This window comes from Lathyrus oleraceus, chromosome 2 (genome assembly GCF_024323335.1).
Source record: "Lathyrus oleraceus cultivar Zhongwan6 chromosome 2, CAAS_Psat_ZW6_1.0, whole genome shotgun sequence".
NCBI classification, from domain to species: Eukaryota; Viridiplantae; Streptophyta; class Magnoliopsida; order Fabales; family Fabaceae; genus Lathyrus; species Lathyrus oleraceus.
In genome coordinates this window covers 436,042,013-436,061,182 of record NC_066580.1, presented here as the reverse complement: position 1 = coordinate 436,061,182, position 19,170 = coordinate 436,042,013, and the positions used below count along the sequence as shown (strand labels likewise).

The 19,170-nt window shown below is 33.1% G+C and overlaps 1 protein-coding gene, 2 non-coding genes and 2 pseudogenes across 5 annotated transcripts in view; 2 read left to right on the top strand and 3 right to left on the bottom strand.

The window, feature by feature from the left end:
- Positions 1-19,170, bottom strand: part of LOC127120057 (uncharacterized) — a 74,348-nt gene that overhangs the window by 11,779 nt on the left and 43,399 nt on the right. The gene's annotated exons all lie outside the window — the stretch shown is intronic.
- LOC127120056 (uncharacterized) lies at positions 14,557-15,623 on the top strand (annotated as a pseudogene).
- On the bottom strand, positions 17,208-17,368 carry LOC127123960 (U1 spliceosomal RNA). Its single transcript, XR_007803613.1, has one exon. It is a non-coding gene; the product is annotated as a U1 spliceosomal RNA (small nuclear RNA).
- LOC127124322 (U4 spliceosomal RNA) lies at positions 18,042-18,191 on the bottom strand. The gene has a single exon (XR_007803891.1). It is a non-coding gene; the product is annotated as a U4 spliceosomal RNA (small nuclear RNA).
- LOC127123588 (uncharacterized) overlaps positions 18,760-19,170 on the top strand; it is a 4,292-nt pseudogene continuing 3,881 nt past the window's right edge.

The window sequence follows — 19,170 nt, the reverse complement described above, 5'->3', positions numbered from 1 at the left end:
ACTTACAGATTCTGATCAATCAGAATCTGAATCACTTCTTTATGGAACTGAGTTTTTTGATAGCTTGAAACCTTGATATATTTTGACTTCAGATCATGCAGACTTGGTTATGATCCTTTAGATTCATAATAACTTTGCTTCTCTTTAATGATTCTTATAAGTGATTAACTTAATTTATATCAAGGTTAATATCTTTTGATCCTACACACTTGAACAACCATTAGTAAATCTCATTGTTCTTTAAATACTTTGTTATCATCAAAACCTTTTAAGGGCATGAACAAATCTTGTTCCAACAATCTCCCCCTTTTTGATGACGACAAACAAATTTATTTAAGAATAATGATTGATGATTTAATTAACACATTATAACATTAGAGTATGAGGTTTGTAAGTTCCCCCTAAGTTAGACAGTCCATTAAGGTGAGATTTGTAACCTCCCCCTAAGTTTGATATTCCATTAAGACAAGATTTAAGGTTTGTAAGCTCCCATTAACTCTTTATCTATGTTAATTTAATCCTATAATTTTAATCAACAACTCCTAACAGCATGGTCTGAGGTTTGTAAGCGCCCCCTAAGTTTGGCAGACCTTAGGTTGAGATTTAAAAGCTCTTCCTTTTGTCTAACAGTTCATTAGGGTAAAGTTTGTAACTTTCCTTAAGTCATTGTCTTTGTTTAATTAAAATTAGTTATTAAGATAAATTACTCAAAAATATAAATAACATTAAAGCTTATAATTCAAAATTTGTTTTGGCAGAAACTGCTTTGTTCAAGTTTTCATACTTTAATCTCTTCTTAAATATTCTATGCATTTTCTCCTCTTTTGTCATTATCAAAATTATTTGAAAAGAAAGAGAAGAACAATAAAAATATAAAAAATAAAACAATTTAAATGCACAAAATTTTGAAAAGAAAAAAAAACTAAAATATTTGATTTTGTGTTTTAATGAACTGCAATTTATGTACCTAAATCTTCCAGCTCAGATTTCTTATTCTATAGAAAGATTGAGTACAATTCAAGGTTACAGGGGTGATGTACATCACCCTAGCTTCATTTTGGTATAAGAATCGTGCAGTTTGATTGAGGTTTGAAAACCTGCAACTGGTGGCCGGATTCTGGCTTCTCACCGGAGAAGACGGTGGTTTCCACCACCGTCCACACGTGGATGGCTTCATAGCCCTTGGATCCATTGACCACGATCTAATCCTGGCCCTTGTTATGTTTGACTTCATTTAATCCATGATGCTTCGCGCTTGACTTATGTACATGGTAAGCGCGCATCTCACATCCGTCTGATCAACCACGTCAATTAATGAGGCTTGATCAGACGCTCCTGGTTTTTTCTCTTTTTCTAATTTCTGATTTTATTTCTTTTATTTCCTTTATTTTCAAAAATTCATAACTTCTTCATTTTTAATCCAAAAAATATGGGACCAATTGTATTATTCTTCATTTAAATTCTAGTTTCTAAAAATGATTTTTAATATTTTTTATTTTGTCATTTGATATTTTTTGTGAATTTTCTCTTTTCTGTTTATTTTTAATTCATTTTAATTAGTTGTTGATATTCAAAAAATACAAAAATATTTTCCTAACCTATTTGAATGATGATGGATCTATGAAAAATATTCTCATCAATTTTTTAATTGATTTGAGATTTATTTGAGATTTTAGTTCAATTAGGTTATTTTTATTCATTTTTAATTGATTAAAAATAGTTTCTGACTTTTAAAAATGCTGAAATTTTTCGTCAAATTTTGTTTGACCTTGTTGAACTTAGGATAAATCACTTGGACTTTTCAAAGTTGATATGAAGTGATTTTGAAGTTTGACATTTCTTTAATATTTTAATTCAAGTTTATTTTTTGAATATTAAAAATGCCTAAAAATATTTTGTTCATTTCTTGACTTCCAATCTTCATCTCACTTCTGTTTTTGATTGTTTGACCATGATCCTCAATGTCATTGGTCAACACTTGTTGATTGATACATTCTATTTCATCTAATGCACTTTATTCTTTTCATTTCCATTTCCATTATTCATCTTCTTCTTCTTCTTCTTTTTCCTTTTGATCAATGAGTTAAAGGTTGATAAGTTAGTATTGATTAAGAAGGTTTGATCTTCCTCAATCCAAATCTAATTCATCTTGATCAAATGATCTAGTGAATGGCTTTGTATTAAGGATAGGTTGCTTGCTAAATCATACAAAAGGCTTAAACCAATACAAGATCAATTCTCTTTTTCTTTTGGCATGGCAAGTTGTTGGAACTTGGTTCACTAATCAAGACTTCTAACTTGTGTTGTTGCCTACATTATTATTGACCGGCCTCAGATAGTTGTGACTTCTACATAAGTCCAATTACGATTGCTTAAGATAGCGCTAAATTTGCCTTATGGCACACTAACTACTAACCACTAACCATTAACATTTACTTTTTGCACTTTACATTTATGCAATTTATTATTCTTGTACATATTATTCATTTGCTTTTTCCTTTGCTCATTGGAGCACATGTTTATGTTAATGTCATTTGCCTTTTGCTCACTTGAGCATATAATTGTCACTACGCCAAAAACTGGAATAGACAGCGCACCTTAGAGGGCGCTTTCTTAAAGAAGCGCACTCTAAAGTGAAGAGAAAAATAAGGAGGAATAGACAACGCACTTTAGAGGGCGCTTTTGTAACAAAGCGCCCTCTAAAGTGAAGCGAAAAAATAATGAGGAAATGGAGGGACACCAATAGAGGGCGCGTTTATGAAAGCGCCCTCTAAGGGTACCCTTAGAGGGCACTTTTAAAAAAACGCTCTCTAAGTCCATGTACATTTCCAGTTTATAAGGCGCTTTTGGAAAGCCTTAGAGAGCGCTTTTAGAAGCGCCCTCTTAGGCCCCCTTTAGAGGGCGCTTTTTTTACACAAGCGCCCTCTAAGGTCCTTTATTAAACATTAAAATTATAACATATATACTGCATGTCTCTTTATTTTCCCTCTCTATATGCTATTTCGTTTACGTAACTGGGTTTTCTCTCTACTGCGATTACTCTCTACTGCGATTACTCTCGTCATCCGTTCGTTCTCCCTCCCTCACCGTCGTCGTCGCCGTCGCCTTTTTCTGCTGTTGCGTTCACGTTCACTGAGTTATCTGCGTCCACCGTCGTTGTTCACTTTCTTCTCCATCGTTACCGTCACCTTGAAGGTATTTCTCTTCTCCATCGTTACCGTTCACTTTCTTCAGGTGTTTGATTAGGGCATTTTCTAAACTGAGTTTTACATTTTGTGCATTATGTTGATTAATGTTGTTTAGGGCAAACGAGCACTATATGGTGTTCATGAGCACCTTGTTGTAAGGTTTTTTATTTTTGATTGAAAACTGATGTCATTTGGAGTGTGTTTGAGCTTGTGCTTGGAAGTTTGATGATTGTGGATGCAAGTTTGTTCATGTTCCAAACACCATAAGTTTGTATTGGTCTTTTGTATGCAGTAGGTGTGTGTGAGTTTGTATTCAATAATGATGAAAAAAAGAGAGAGTTTAGATTGTTGTAACATGAGAGAAATGGAAGGTATATGAATGTGTTTTTCGTGTAGCTTCACGAATATGGTCATTGTCTTACTTGGGTCTTATTGAATCATTTCTATATTACAGATAAAATGGCTAACCAAGACGATACCCATGACGCGAGTGGATCACGTAACAATGTTGAAAAAGAAATCAAACGAGGATTGACTGTTATGAAGTCAATCATTCGTGCAAGAGACAAGGGTGAAAAATTCGAAGTACATTGGAGTGCTGAAGACCAACTAATTGAGCCTAACGGTTCAATGTTGGCAAGTTACATTGGTTCCCTTGTTCGACAACATATTCCGATTACATGTGATAATTGGAGAAGTCCGGAATTGAAGGTTGGCAAAGAAAAAATATGGTCCGAGATACAGGTACTTACCATATATTATTATATGTTTTTTTTGTTGACTATTTGTTGACCATATATTGTTATAATATTACTTATAATAACACACTCCATTTGTATGTTTTTTAGAGATCCTTTCACATCGATGAAAGCCGGAAAAAATATTGTATTCAATTGGCCGGAAAAAGACTCTGAGGATTTCGATCCTTTTTGTCCAACAAATTTCTCAAGGATGAGGAAGGAAACTTTGTTGAAGCAGAACGGCCAATGAAGTATGCCGAGATTATTTCAGCCGAAGAATGGGATAACTTTGTCGCCAAACAACGAAAACGATAAACGGAAAAGAAAAAGAAAAAACGAAAAGAACAAGGAAAGAAAGAAAAGAAAGAAGAAACGAAAAATTCCATGTAATGTCTATTAATTATGGTATTATACAATTGTTAAGTTACTTGGTTCTAATATGCCTTAAACTTTTTTATCCAGGAAGTAAGCGACAAAAATCGGAAAAGGGCATCAAAACCCGCGTATCCGTACAAAAAAGGGCGTACGGGATATGCACGGTTACAACAAAGAATTGTGAGTATATTCAAATGCTATGAGCTTATATATTGTCACAATATGTTATAATTGATGATCTTATAATCTGATTCAATTTGTAGCTAGCCGAGGAGAAAAGTGACGCAACATCTCTTCCGGAGCACGTATTGTGGAAGGCTGCTCGGGTTGGGAAGGATGGGGTTGTCGTTGAAGCGGTCCAAAATGTTTATGACGAATGTGTAAGTATATGCAACATTATTTCTTTAATTATATCGAAAATTTTGTTAGACATATAATTCATTTTTAATCTCCTCTAATAATATTTCAGGAGACTTTATCCCAAACCTTACCTTCAACCGAGGTCCAGGATTGCAGGAGCGTACTTAGTCGAGTACTAAATGTTCCTGAGTTTTCCGGTCGTGTGAGGGGTAAGGGTTTTGGTGTGACTCCGTCGTCATTTTATAAAAAACCAAAAACAAAAAATCCTACCAACAAAGAGGTCATGGAGACCTTGGCGGAGTTAAGGGCACAAGTACTCGAACTGCAAAAGGAGAATGCAAGGTATAGAGAGGAAAGGTGCGCTTCCGAGGCAAAAGATACTAGTGACCGAGCTAGTATCAATTGTCAACCGAAATTTCCCGAGGTAATTATATATGTTATTATGAAATTAAAATAGCACTTTTTTACTTGACACATATACACGTTAACAATAACATTTATTATTGGTTTAGGGCATTACACCTTGTCAGCTGTATCTATCGTCACCAACTTATCGCATGGTTGGCAAGGGAAAAGTGCACAACACTTCGGGTGAATTACTTCACCATAATCCCCTCCTGGTGGGATATATGAAAGTTTCGGTTGACCTTGTATTAGATACCAACGCGCTTCTACCATTACCTGACGTTGTTTCAGAGACAACGTTGATGCGAGATGCAGTCGGATCCTTTGTTGGATGACCGTCAGATCTAATTTTCTCAGATGCCGAGGTATATATGTTCTAGATGATTATGAATATTTAGTATTCACATTTCAATTCAGCTACAATTATGATATTTAATCAATCCTTATTACATGGTAATGTTAGACTCCTACAAGACCCACACATAAAGCTGGTAAAGGGATTTCAAGACGCATCGAGTCGGTTGCATCTCAAAAAGAGGTACAAATATATATACCCATTGAATTATATACGCAACGATTCTGTTGCATCACAAAAAATCATGATTTAATTTATATGAATTTTTAGGTTCCCGGTCGAAAGTTGAAAAAAGCTGGTAACGATATTCCAACGACGTCCGGGACAAAATCTCAAATTATGATGCGTCTTGAGAAAATGGTGGAAGAGTCCGATATTATGCACGGCACCATCCGTATTGTAGATTTTGATGAAGGTGTTTTCGGAATTGCTCATTCCGAAATAATTGCAAAGGAGGACATGCAACAACTTTTTGAACACGAAGAATTGGGCATCGCTGTCATTCATACATACATATGGTACTCCGATCAATCTATTATTTACTTAGTTGAACAATTTATTTACACATTTCAATGAGTAGTCTAATGTTTATTATGTTTCTATTTAAGGTATATGTATGTAACATTGATGCGGGGAGCTGAATTGTGTAACCGATTCAATTTTATTGCTGCTTCCCGTATCAACACAACGTTAATAACGAAAAATCCAACATCCGTAAAGAATGAACTAGTCGATAGATTCATGGCGGCCGGCGATAATACTACACCCAGTTTGTATTTTTTACCGTTTAATTCTGGCAACGGGTTAGATTTTCTTTCTAATAATATCATTCTAATCTATGTATATCTTTTACGTAGAAAATTTTCATGCATCTAAATTTTTGTTTTATTTTACAGTGGTCACTGGGTGTTGGTTGCTATGGATCTTTCGAGACTAATGGTGTATTATCTCGATTCGTTATCGGGTGATTGGAGTAAATATCCGAGTATGAAGAAGACGGTTGACGTGTAAGTGAAATTCCCCTAAATATTCGTGTGTATTTGTATATTTAATTATGTCTGTCAGATTGATCTCAATATACGTTTTTATTTTGTTAGGGCAATACTAAAATTTAGATCGAAAAAGAATTACCGTAATAGGAAGGACATTACCTGGGTCAGAGTTCAGGTATATATTAAGTATCTTATTTTTGCTTATAATAGTGTTTGTTTTTTTGCTTATAATAGTGTTTGTAAGAAATTAACTATATATATATTGTTTGTTTTTCTGTGTAGTGTCCTCAGCAAAACAATTCGGTCGATTGCGGATTTTTTGTATTGAGATTTATGAGAGATATCATTGCGTTGAATCGTATAGACATCCCAAAAATGGTATGGAATAATAACTTAGGGTTTATTTTAATATTATCGGATATTTCATCTAATTTGTTACTAAATCATGAATATGTTTTATTCTCTTAATTGTAGTACTTTGAGGAATACAAATCTTACTCAAGAGCTCATTTGGATGAAATGAAGGATGAATTATGTCAATTCATTGTTGATCAAAGAATCATATAGCTAGGTTGTATATTGTTGTACATATATGTATGGAATGTTGTTGTATGCTGTTGTTGTATATATGTTGTATATTGTTGTTGTACTTTTACTAAATCATGAATATGTTGTTGTATATTGTTGATCAAAGAATCATATATTAATGTTGTATATATGGAGGATTAATGTTGTATATAAATGGATTCATGTTGTATATATCAATGGATTAATGGTGTATAACATTGGATTAAAGGATGAAATCAATATGAATTTTACACTTTTGCAGCATGCGAACAGGTTACCAATTAAATATCCACTATTTTTCAAACAATTTTTTTTAAAATAACTAACACTTTAGAGGGCGCTTTCTGTAGGAAGCGCCCTCTAAACATTTTACATTGACAACTTTAGAGGGCGCTTTGTCCAGAAAGCGCCCTCTAAACACTTTACATTGACAACTTTAGAGGGCGCTTTTTCCAGAAAGCGCCCTCTAAGGTGTCCCTTTATGGACTACTCCAGAGGGCGTTTTTTTCTGAAAGCGCACTATAATGTGGCCCTTAAAGGGCCACTTTAGACAGCGCTTTCTCCAGGAAAACAAAGCGCTGTCTTTACCTATGCCAGTGCCACTTTAGAGGGCGCTTAAAAGCGCTGTTATAGGCCAAAATAAGCGCCCTCTTTTCCCTTATTTGGCGTAGTGTGTGTATATATCTTTTGTGCTTTTGTTTGTCTGTTTGTTGTGAACCAAATGCAAAGAATTGGACAAAATGGACTTAGACTTTAGGACTTTACCCAAGCTAATGGAGTTTGCAGAGCAACTAGGCCTCATGCCTTTAGAATGCTTAAATGTCAAAGAGCAACTAGGCCTCATGCCTTTAGAATGCTTAAAACTTGAAGATGAACATTGAAATGACCATATTCTAAACTCCCTCTTGTCCATTCTTTGATTGCATTATATAACTTTTTGATGTGTGTGTTTTTGTGCTAGGGATTCCACCTTGATCCAAATTGAGGAACCATTACCATGAGCTTCTAAGAGAGAGGAATCCAAGATACATTGAGGAGCTTTCCAAGAGTTCATTTGATTGTTGATTGCTTGAGTTTATGCTTATGTGATTGCTTATTCCAAAGGATGGGAGCTACTTGGATCATCAATTTGATCTCAAGAGAGGAACTCCATTTGTGGTCTTGTTCTCTTATCCCTTACTTCTTGTATGTCAGGACTCTAGCCATTCTTCTTCTTCTCTCCACTCTAACCCAAGCCAAAACCTTTGTGCAAACATTTAACATTTCTTTTCAACATTAGAAACCTAAGCCTTATGCTTTTGATTTTCAAACTTTCTTCTCATAATACTTATTTGAATTGAACTCCTAAGTCAACTTTGACCATTTTGTACATACTTTTCATTGGTAAATATAACTCATTCAAATACTTTTTGTGGTTTCAATGGCCACTCTCTCTTAGTCAAAAAATTCATAACCTTTAGCTATTAGGTTTGAGTTATCCTTGAGGTAGATGTAATTCTTACTATATCCTTAGTGATGGACAATGAGTCTTCCATACTTATTATAGGGTTAACCCCTCACTAGCATGTTGAAGTTATCCTCACATGGTGGATTTGTGGTTTTAGGTTGAGTTTTCTCCCTTGGATAACAAATGACCTTAAGGCTTTTGGATCAATCAATTCACCAACTCATTTTGAAATTTTTACCCCGAACTACGAGGTTTTGATCCTAATCTTTTAAAGATGGTACGTAGGCAATGGGTTCATCCATCCAAACACAAAATGTAAATAAACTTGTACATTCTCTTCTCATCCCTTCAATCATGTTTGCACAAACAAATTTTCACAAAATACCAACTTTACAACAAATGTGAAAAGGACTCCCTAGGAGTACCTAGGATGTTTTGGGTGCTTAAAACCTTCCCATAGCATAACCAACCCCCTTACCCAGATCTCTGACATTTTTACTAGTTTTTGATTCGATAAAACTTTTAGGTTTTTGTTCGCTTACTAACCATTCCTTTGGATAAATAGAAGTGCGGTGGCGACTCGACTTGTATGATTTACCTTGGATTTAGTCAATATCTCTAATGGTAACGAATACCCCGCTACAGGTTGCACAACTGTGTCAACCAGGTTTGAGAGACAGGTTGTAAAACCAGAATGAAAAACTTAGACTGAGAGAGATCAATTTAAATAGGGAATGAAAAGGCAAAACCAAGAGAGAGAAATATTTGAGACAACTAGATTTTGAAAAAACAAATCACATAAAATCTTTTGGAAAACCAACAACTAAGATAAAGAAGTACTAAGAGAAAGTAATAAATAACAAGAGAGAGAGGCCATGGAGAATCCAAAGAGTAAAGCATTATTACTCTACAGATTATGCCCCAATAGCTTCACAGCTAGCATAGCAATTTTCAGACACATGTATTTTTATAAAAAAAATTAGAAGTAATCCTTATTCTTTTTCTGAGTCTCAGAACCTGATGCTTTTCAGAGGCCACGCGTCATCAGAGACTTTTCAAGACTTTGATGAAGCTACTTCTGATCAGCACGTTAGTGATTAGATGCATGGTGGCAGAGACATACAATAATCGTGTGTATTAGGAACAACAAGGTTACTAGGGAAAAATAGAAAGGATTGTGAAACCCTCAACTTTTGATTCCATATTAAAATTGTGTTTTCTATATATTGTTGTGTGTCTAATGAGATCACACTGAGTGTATATTTATACTCATATAGGTTGTACACAATAAGATAACATAATCAATACTCTTAATATAATATTAATAATACTAATCAATTATAATTGATGACTAATTAATTCTAATAAATTCTTAACAAGTACAGACCCTGATTCAAATAAATATGGAAACTTCTTCATTTTACTACCTTAATTCAAGTCATTCTTTTTGTTGATTCAAATTATAACATTGTGATTTGACTCAAATCGTTTGTTCTTTCTTTCATCTTTTTGTGCCTAACATCTAACACCTATATAAAAAAAATCTCAATTTTCAAAGTTAATATTAATGTTGATATCTCAAAAGAGATAACATTCCTCTAGAAAGAGATCAAGTAAGATCAAATCCATATTTTCAAATATCTAGAGAAAAATACATGAGGTGTTTTCCTTTCACAAGTACATTTCCTCCTTGTTTCAACCTTTAGAAAAAGTTCATAGAATGTTGATCTGGTGAGATCTAAGCTGTGTTGTGTGAGATTCTTTAGATAACCTTCATCGTCTTCATTCTTGAATCAAAAAACCATTTTGTGTGGCTCAACTTTAAAGTTTGGGTTTGAATGGTAGATCCAAGCTACATTAGAGAAGCTAATATTTTTTTGTGAAGTTTTGTTGTGTGTATCAAGATAAAGAATCTCTTTTTGTCTATGTAATCTAGAGATTTACATTCGGTGAGAGAAGAGTTTCTCTATACTCCATTTAATACTTTGGTAGAATCATGTAAAGGTTGTTGCATAACAAAGTTGAGAACTATCCAATCATTCTTGTGTAGAACAAACACTTAGACAAGGAATCAATAGGATTAAGTAAAAGTCACTGCATAACAGAATCTTGGAGCAGATTTTTTGTGTCTAGCAAGAATGTTGGATCAAGATCAAGTGAAGTTCTTGAAAGTTTGCAGTTTCATTGTTCTACTACAAAATAAGGGAAAATCAATTTAGACATGTATCGACTAAATCAATTATCTTGTAATATTCAATGTTGTTGATTATATGTTGCACCAAAAAAATTTGTGTATTAATTTTACAAAAAATGGAAGACCCTACAATTTTAAATTTTGAAACCATACAATAGTATATTAATCTCTAGTGATGACGGATGAATTGAACCACTATAAATTTGGTATACATTTTTCTTTTCCTTACCTCTTTTACATTTGTGCATATTATTACATTTTTAAATTTTTTTGCCTTTATAGAATATCATATAATTTGAATCTTTACATTACTTATAATGATTTATTATATAAGTTTTGGTCTATGATGGATCTAACTCATTGAGTATTCTATCTTTTGATTATAATTGTAAAGACTTATAATTTTAGATTGAACAACCACTTGATCGGAATCCAATTTTGAGTTATGTGCAAAACTTGAGTTATGATCATGTTGTATTTTTTGTCAATGCAGCTTCATTTATCTCGACTGTGTTGATTTCTAATTGTCTCATGTAATTCTGATTGATATTGAAATGTATATTTTTCAAAACATCCGCAATATTTTTCTTTTGTTTGTTGTTTGCGCATCATATTGTAAAACTCTGATTTTGTAAAAGAAAGTATTTTTGAAAATGGTATTAGGAGAAAAGTCTATCAACTCCCCTTCTAGACCATTCAATCCTTATATTCTCCACCAACAGTTGGTCTCAAAGTTGGTCTTTTTATCATGTTATGCGACTTCAAAAGTTGAGGATATAGGTAGAATAGTCTGGATGGTGTGTTCAATACCCTTACTGATATTTAATCTAACTACACTAAAGAGTTGACATGTGTGTTCAATATCGTTACTGATATTTACTAATTATGACTAATTATAACAAAATGTTTTATTCTATCAGATTTTTGATGATTGAGCCATACAGACTTGCTCTTGATTGAATTCTGCCTAATGTTATTTGTTTTTCATTATACGGTGAGCACCATTAGACACAATCTTTGAAGGTGATATGTTGCTACTCTATATGGTTGACTTGTGGGTTTCAACATATGTACCTACATCTACTTAAGTGGGTACTGCGAAAGTTCGGGTATATCTAAGGACCCCATATTTATTGCTCTTTCCAGTTGCCACTATCCTCCACAAAGATATTGATGAGATATTTGCAGACTACCGTAAGTATCTGGAGTCAGAGGGACGTATGTAGTGTGTTAGCTCCTCGTCCATGGAGTATAGTATATATATACATCCAATGATTTTATAGAGTGGTTCATCCTTATATGACACTAGTGCTAAAAGGAGATCCCCCATATATCAACGCATTAGGAGATACTAGAAGATGAACAAGAAAAGGTGAACCATGTCGTGGATGTATTGCCTATATGTCACTATATTGTTGTTATAGGAAGAAATGTCGTAGCTTGAGAAGAGTTTCAGAAAGACACTCATGAGAGATCACTTTATAGGCAATATTATCAAAGGCACGAAGCTCATTGTAGTATAGGAGGTAGAGGAGAAACAATGACATTTGATATATCCATTAGTTGTATCTTAATTTGTATTTTGATATAATTATTTTGAACGATTGAGTTATGAATTATGTATGGTGTATGACTGATGTATAGATAATGCATTGTTTGATATAAACATTATGAATGAATGACTTATGTATGGTTTATTGTATGAATAATGTATAGTTGTGTGACTAATGTAAGGATAATGACTTATGTATAATATTGTTCATGTGTTTACAGTATTGTCAAATAATTTATCCAGAAATTGAAATCTGAATTCACCCCTTTGTCATCTTGTAAGGTATGTTCGGAGATTGAAATTCGAATTCACCTTATGGTGTCACATATACACATAATACAGTCTCAGAAATTGTCCGGATATTAAAATTCAGATCCACCCATTGTTATCACATATACACATGATTCACACCTTTATTATCACATATACACATAATCCACCCATTTGTTATCTTGTAGGTGTGTCCAATAGGGATTGAAATCTAGATTCACCCTGTACCTATATACATAATACACATCCAACACAATCTCGGGAGTTTGTCCGAATATTAAAATCTAGATTTATCCCTTTGTTATCTTATACAAAATACACACAATCATTATTGTTCTTGGGGTGTGTCCAAATTTTGTAATCCAAACATATTTTTTACTTGGATGAGGATATGTTTCTAACAAAGAGATTTGTTATATTTCCGTCCGTCTGAATTTCAATCTATGAACAGTGCGAAAGAGTTTATTTTAATTTCCATATGATTTGAGAGAAGTGGATGGGTTGCCATGAACATTTCCTAAGTATTTTTTTACTATGAGACTTTACTGTTATTTTGGTCTGTGGTTTGAGGTAGTGTGATTTGCTTTAAGCTTGTTTTAAGACACATGATAGCACATTTTAAACCTTTAAATAAATATTTCTGTTGACTAGTATGCGCTGATGAATTGATATGTATTTGAAGGTTTATTCATATTTGAACAAGCAAAAATTTATTACACCACTGCCAAGAAGACTAAGAATAGATACAAACATCACATGAATATAAAGAGAAAGGTTAAAATTCTCCATGATAATCTTATAATGCCTATCATGGAGAATTTTTCTAGGCTAACATCAATAGCTTTCTAATTTTTCTAGGCTAACATCAAAATCTGGCAACTCTCAAACCCCGAATTTCATATGTACTTCAACAATATTGTATAAATAATATCACAGATATGCATTTTACCAAAGTCACATTTTTTCCAACCAGCCAAGACAGTGTCCCGATTCACAGCAATGCTGATAAAAAACACATCATAATCTGTAACATCTCTAGAATATCAGCCTCTACATATATCAAACATGTCTTTATACAAGAGAAGATGCATGCATCATAAAACAAAGATGCCTTCTCTTGCAGCCCCTTGGGCGTCAGCAGTGAGATTCTTCCTTCCATCCTTTAATATTCGCACTATCATTTAAAAGATGCTTTCACACACTGCAACTTATTCAAATTCTCCAAGTTTTCTTCACATGATGAAAATTCTTGTCCCAGCAACTTCTCTATGCACACTACTTTAAGCAATGAGTTCCTAACCTTCATTTAACAGGAATACTCCAAATCTCCATCCATTATATGATCAAATTCCTAACATTCATAATATCTTCTTTGAAACTCTATATATAATAGCCAGCAATTCATGCTTCAGTTCAATAAAATAATACAGCACATGCAGCTAACCTCTCTTAATCAATGTGAGCATGTGGTAGCAACATGAGTTTTCCTTTTAAATTAGTAAACTTGTCACACTTGTACCAAACATAATGCATTATTAAACATCTAATCATAATAATGAAATCGATTTGACCTGTCCTGCATAAATAGAAAACCTCTTTAGTCACTTTGCTTCTAATATAAAATGAATGTGTTGTTTTAGTTCAGAGGTATCTATTGGCTGGCATGTTCCATTTTTGAGGAGCTAAATAGTTTAAAGAATGAATTATAGAAAGATGAGATCCAGATCTTGTTGGATATGATCAAAATATGGACACCAAACTAAATTATATACAATTTTTATTCTATCAATTGGTTGTGTGTGCATGAATGACATGTAAGAAGCAATAAGAAACACCAATTTTTATAATTGCAATTATGAGTGGTATGTGTCAGCAGAGATGGCAAACTAATTGAATACTAATGATGTTTTCTGATTACCAACACTTGAAAGACATGCCAGTTATATTCATCATGCACCTAAAACACATTTCAATAATATAAGCATCTTGCAGTATCATTAACAAATTCACAATGTTGGGTTGACATGTAACAAGCTTACCATATTCAAAGGGAAATCCATGCATGCATCCACATGCTCTACACCATCATTAACAAGTGCTACCTATTTTATTTCTTTATTATATCAAATTAATAATTATCAACCTATATCATGAATAGCTCCTATATAAAGAGAGATTCAAGGGTTTGGTAACATCACACAAACATTGAGCTTTACAATTATCTTTGAAGAAAATAAGAACCAATTAAAGAGCAAAATGGCAACAAAGAACCATGTTCGCTCTAATAGTTTTCCTTCTCAATCTCATCCTAACTCCGCTAGAATAGAACAAGATCTAAGCAAAATCAAGACATGGGAAACCACATCAACATCCACATCTGATTCAAGTACCGTTGGTCTTTCTTTGCTGGAAGATTTGTACACTTCATTGGAAGATTTTCTCAATATGGCATCAACACAAAAAGTCATTTCTCAGCATCAAGGTGAGAATTTTGTGGAAGAGTTGTTGGATGGTTCGGTGAAAATTTTGGATATTTGTGGTATTACAAGAGACATCATGTTAGACATTAAAGAAAATGTTGAAGCACTTCACTCTTCTCTTAGAAGAAGAAAGGGAGATTCAAGCATCGAATCAAGTGTAGCCGAATATAACTTCTTCACAAAGAAGATGAAGAAAAATGTCACAAAGTTGATCACATCTTTAAACAGATGGAAAGTAAATTTGGAGCTTCCACACTTTTGAACCAAGATCAAGAAGTTGTTTATGTGATAAGAGTTCTTAGAGAGGTTATAGTAATGAACATGTCTATCTTTCAATCCATTTTGTCTTTCTTGGCTTCCAAGTCAAAGGAAACCAAATGGTCGAAAATGGTAAAGTTGATGCATAAGAGGACAATATCATGTGAGGAGGAGAGTTTAAATGAATTGCAGTGTGTGGATGCATCCTTAAGAACCCTTTTACGCGAAGGTTCTGATGTTGCCAAGATGCAGGTTGCACTTGAAAGTTTGAAGCTTTGGAGAATGCAATTGAAGGGTTAGAGAAAGGTTTGGAAAGTGTATTTAGGTGTTTGGTTAAAACTAGAGTTTGTCTTTTGAACATGACTCAATAGTTTGATGGGTCTTTATTTTCTCCCCAAAGCAAAAGCATCCAAGTTTTAAGGATCTGCTGAGGATTGAAATTTTTTTGTTTGTATAGACACATATATCATGTGTAAATTCTAAAATATAGAACAAAGTAGATATCATGTGTAAAATCTAAAATATTAATCATAGAATAAAAGTAGTATAATTCCTTTTTTTAATGAAAATCTACATACAATAACTTGAAAATGGGAGTAATTTCCTGCCTTGCCCCACATTTGAAAAAATTGTCCCAATATACCCCATTTTGAAAAAAAAATCCCAGTCTACCCCATTTTTTAGTGGGGCCTCGCCATTCCATTTGACGAGGGACTGAAGAAATTTTCTTGCTTGTAAGCTCGTCACTTGAAGTGACGAGGCATTAAAGCAATTCGTTTTTTTTTAATATAGTTTCAAAATAAATTTGTATTTTAGTTTCCAATATAGTTTTAGTTTTTATCTTCTGAGTGTACCCCCTAATCAATATTTTAATTATTATTTCTCTCACCTTACATTAATGGTAATTATAATACATCAATAACAATAAATATAATTTGGTAAAATTGATACAATCTTTTATTTATCATATGTTTTTAATATCTATGAAAATGACATTTATTTTAGAATGAATAGAATAATAAATATATAAATTAATGTCAAATTCGCTATCAAGCATGTGAGAAAAATATGAAAAAATATTTTTATTAGAGTTAATTAGCAATCATAGGATCCCAAGAGCTTAGGCATTAGGTTTTTATATTGTATACTTATGAACGTATAATATTCTGTTTTGACATCAAAATTTACATCTACATTATATTTCATTATTCAATTCACCTATACGGTGAATAATAAAATATTATAATAGTAATTATGTTTTTTTTAAATTAAAGAATACTGATAAAAAATATGTGATTAACCAATTTATAATTTCATTAATCATCATTTTATATGTCATTAATCAACTTTATTTTACTATTAAAAATTATTCTTATGGCTTAATGTATATTTTAATTCTTTAGCTTAATTAATATTAACAATTATTAGTATTTAATAGATTTAGTATTCTATTTACACTTCCTATTAATTAATTATTATTAATATTAATTAAATACTATTTAAAATAAAAATTAAAAAAAAAAAGGAATGCCTGCACCTCCTCGTCACTTGAAGTGACGAGGCCATGAAGCCAAAAAATTTCGCTCACCCCTCGTCATTCCATTTGCCGAGCCCATAAAGCAAAAAATCTTTTAGCACCCCCTCGTCACTTGAAGTGACGAGCCCAAACTTAAAAAGGGGGTAGACTGGGATTTTTTTTTCAAAAGAGGGTATATTGGGATTAATTTTTGAAAAAAGGGGTATTTCAAGCAAAAACTCTGAAAATGGTTTAACAATTCATCAGCTTCTACTTACTACCACATTGAAAGCTAATTTTTTATAAATAACACTACAAAGCAAATATTAAGGCTTGCACTGTGTGTTTCAGTTCTAAGGAGACCACTACATAAGTACTGTGTGTTTCAGTTCTAAGGAGACCACTGCATAAGAAGTCTTTTTACCTTTTTGTGTTTGCATGGGAATATAAACACTCTACTTCTTCACTAGACCACCAAACCCATAAAAAAACATTAAACTTAGATTGGGGGGGGGCCGCGCGAACGCAGGCCCCCACAGCAACAAATTATGATGTAGGTTCCACCACTTGGGTAGACCTTAGGCTAACACCCCTCCTAAGTGCAATGGAGGTCACTTGCCTAGGCCATGGACCTTCATGATCATCCATTGACCCCATCCAGGTAAGTATGTTACAACGAGTCACACACTTGTTCTTTATACCTCATGTTCCATACTATTCAGTCTAACAATTCCGATGTGGGGCTAGGGTTAACATGATATGTTTTGTGAAAGATAATCGTCATTTAAATCTAAACTAAGACGTATTTGTTCCCAAGATTTAGTGCTGGAATTGTATGTACACAGTCTATATCAACACAGTGGATCAACAATTCATACACCAACTTACATTTGCAACCTCCATTAGGATTGCATGACTTTGCTCTTGTTATGAAATCAACTAAGATCAAATCTTACCATTCATATCAGCTTTTATTTTGTTTCAAGTTAAAGTTTTTAATCTTGAAAAAGTAGATCAATGTTAACATTCATATCAGTTTTTATTTTGTTTCAAGTTAAAGTTTTTAATATGGAAAAAGTAGATCAATGTTAACATTCATATCAGTTTTTATTTTATTTCAAGTTAAAGTTTTTAATATGGAAAAAGTAGTGGAGGAGAAAATTAAGAGGTTTGTGGGAAACGAAGAATGTCATTTTATGGCTGGGCTATTTTGCTACTTCAATGTAAGTTGCAATACTATAACTGGTTACCTTTAAACAAAAAACACAGTTTGAGTAAATTGAAAAAAAACTTAAAAAGCTTATCTTTAAAAATTACAAATATATTAAACTAAAATTTGTAGGACTTTACCCCTAAGGGAGTCCTTCCAAAAATTCTCAAAGGCTTGAGTTGCCTCAAGCCTAAGAGGGGGTTTGGAAATAGTTTTCAACCAGCAATAGACGCGCCTCGGTTAGAACCTCACTAGCTGCGTCATTGCCCCAAGCGCAAAGATAGATTTTAATGTAGACTAAGCTTTCTTTTTATATAACTTCAAGCTCATCTAATTCCTCTCACTAGCAATATGGGACTTGGAAGTTTTGGCAACAATTAAGATAAGCAAATAGTAGAAAAATAGCCCAGTCATCAAACACCAAAGTTCTAATCCAGCCACAAAATGACAATCTTCAACTCCCAGCTTGACCCCTACTTTTTCTACATCTGAAGCACGAGTCCAAGATAAGCTCATGACTATATAAATCCTGACCGAAGCTTAATCTAACATTTGTGCAAACATTGACATGAAAATAACATAATCGAAGTAATCTAACGCAAAAATAGCACATGAATAAGAACTCACCTTGCAACAGAGGAGCTGTATTGAGCTAAACGATATATTACATTCTTTATTTAATTAAGTCTTTAGGGACCTCACCATTTTCTTGATCAAAATCTACCATGGCTATAGCGTTCAAAAGAATCATGTAGAAGACAAAGAGGCTTTACCTTAGTGTACTGACGAAGTCAACAGGTTGTCCAAACTGTTAGACATAGCATACTTTATTCAAAAATACCAAATACCAATGAAAGATGAAACAAACAGTACTCTTCATTGCTCAGGTGATCACTTTAACTTGTTCAAAGAAAAATAAACGACAGGAATATAAACAGTACTCTTCATTGTAGTTAGAATTTAGTTTAATAGGTTAGCTGAGAACAAGCTTGTATACAAACATTTCTTCAGTTGTAATATGCAGTTACAAGGAAACAGAAAGATTAAAATTCATCAATATTGAACTAGTTTTCAATTCAATTATAAAAATATAGAGACAAATTTAAACTAAACTGCAGAGCCCTCAAAATTGACTATGGCTATAGCCCATAGCATTCAAAGAGAATCCTGTAGAATATAAAGATAATTTACCGTAGTGTTACGCATGCACACATTAAACAGTTAGGATTAACATTCATTCAAAAACACCAATGAAAGAAAG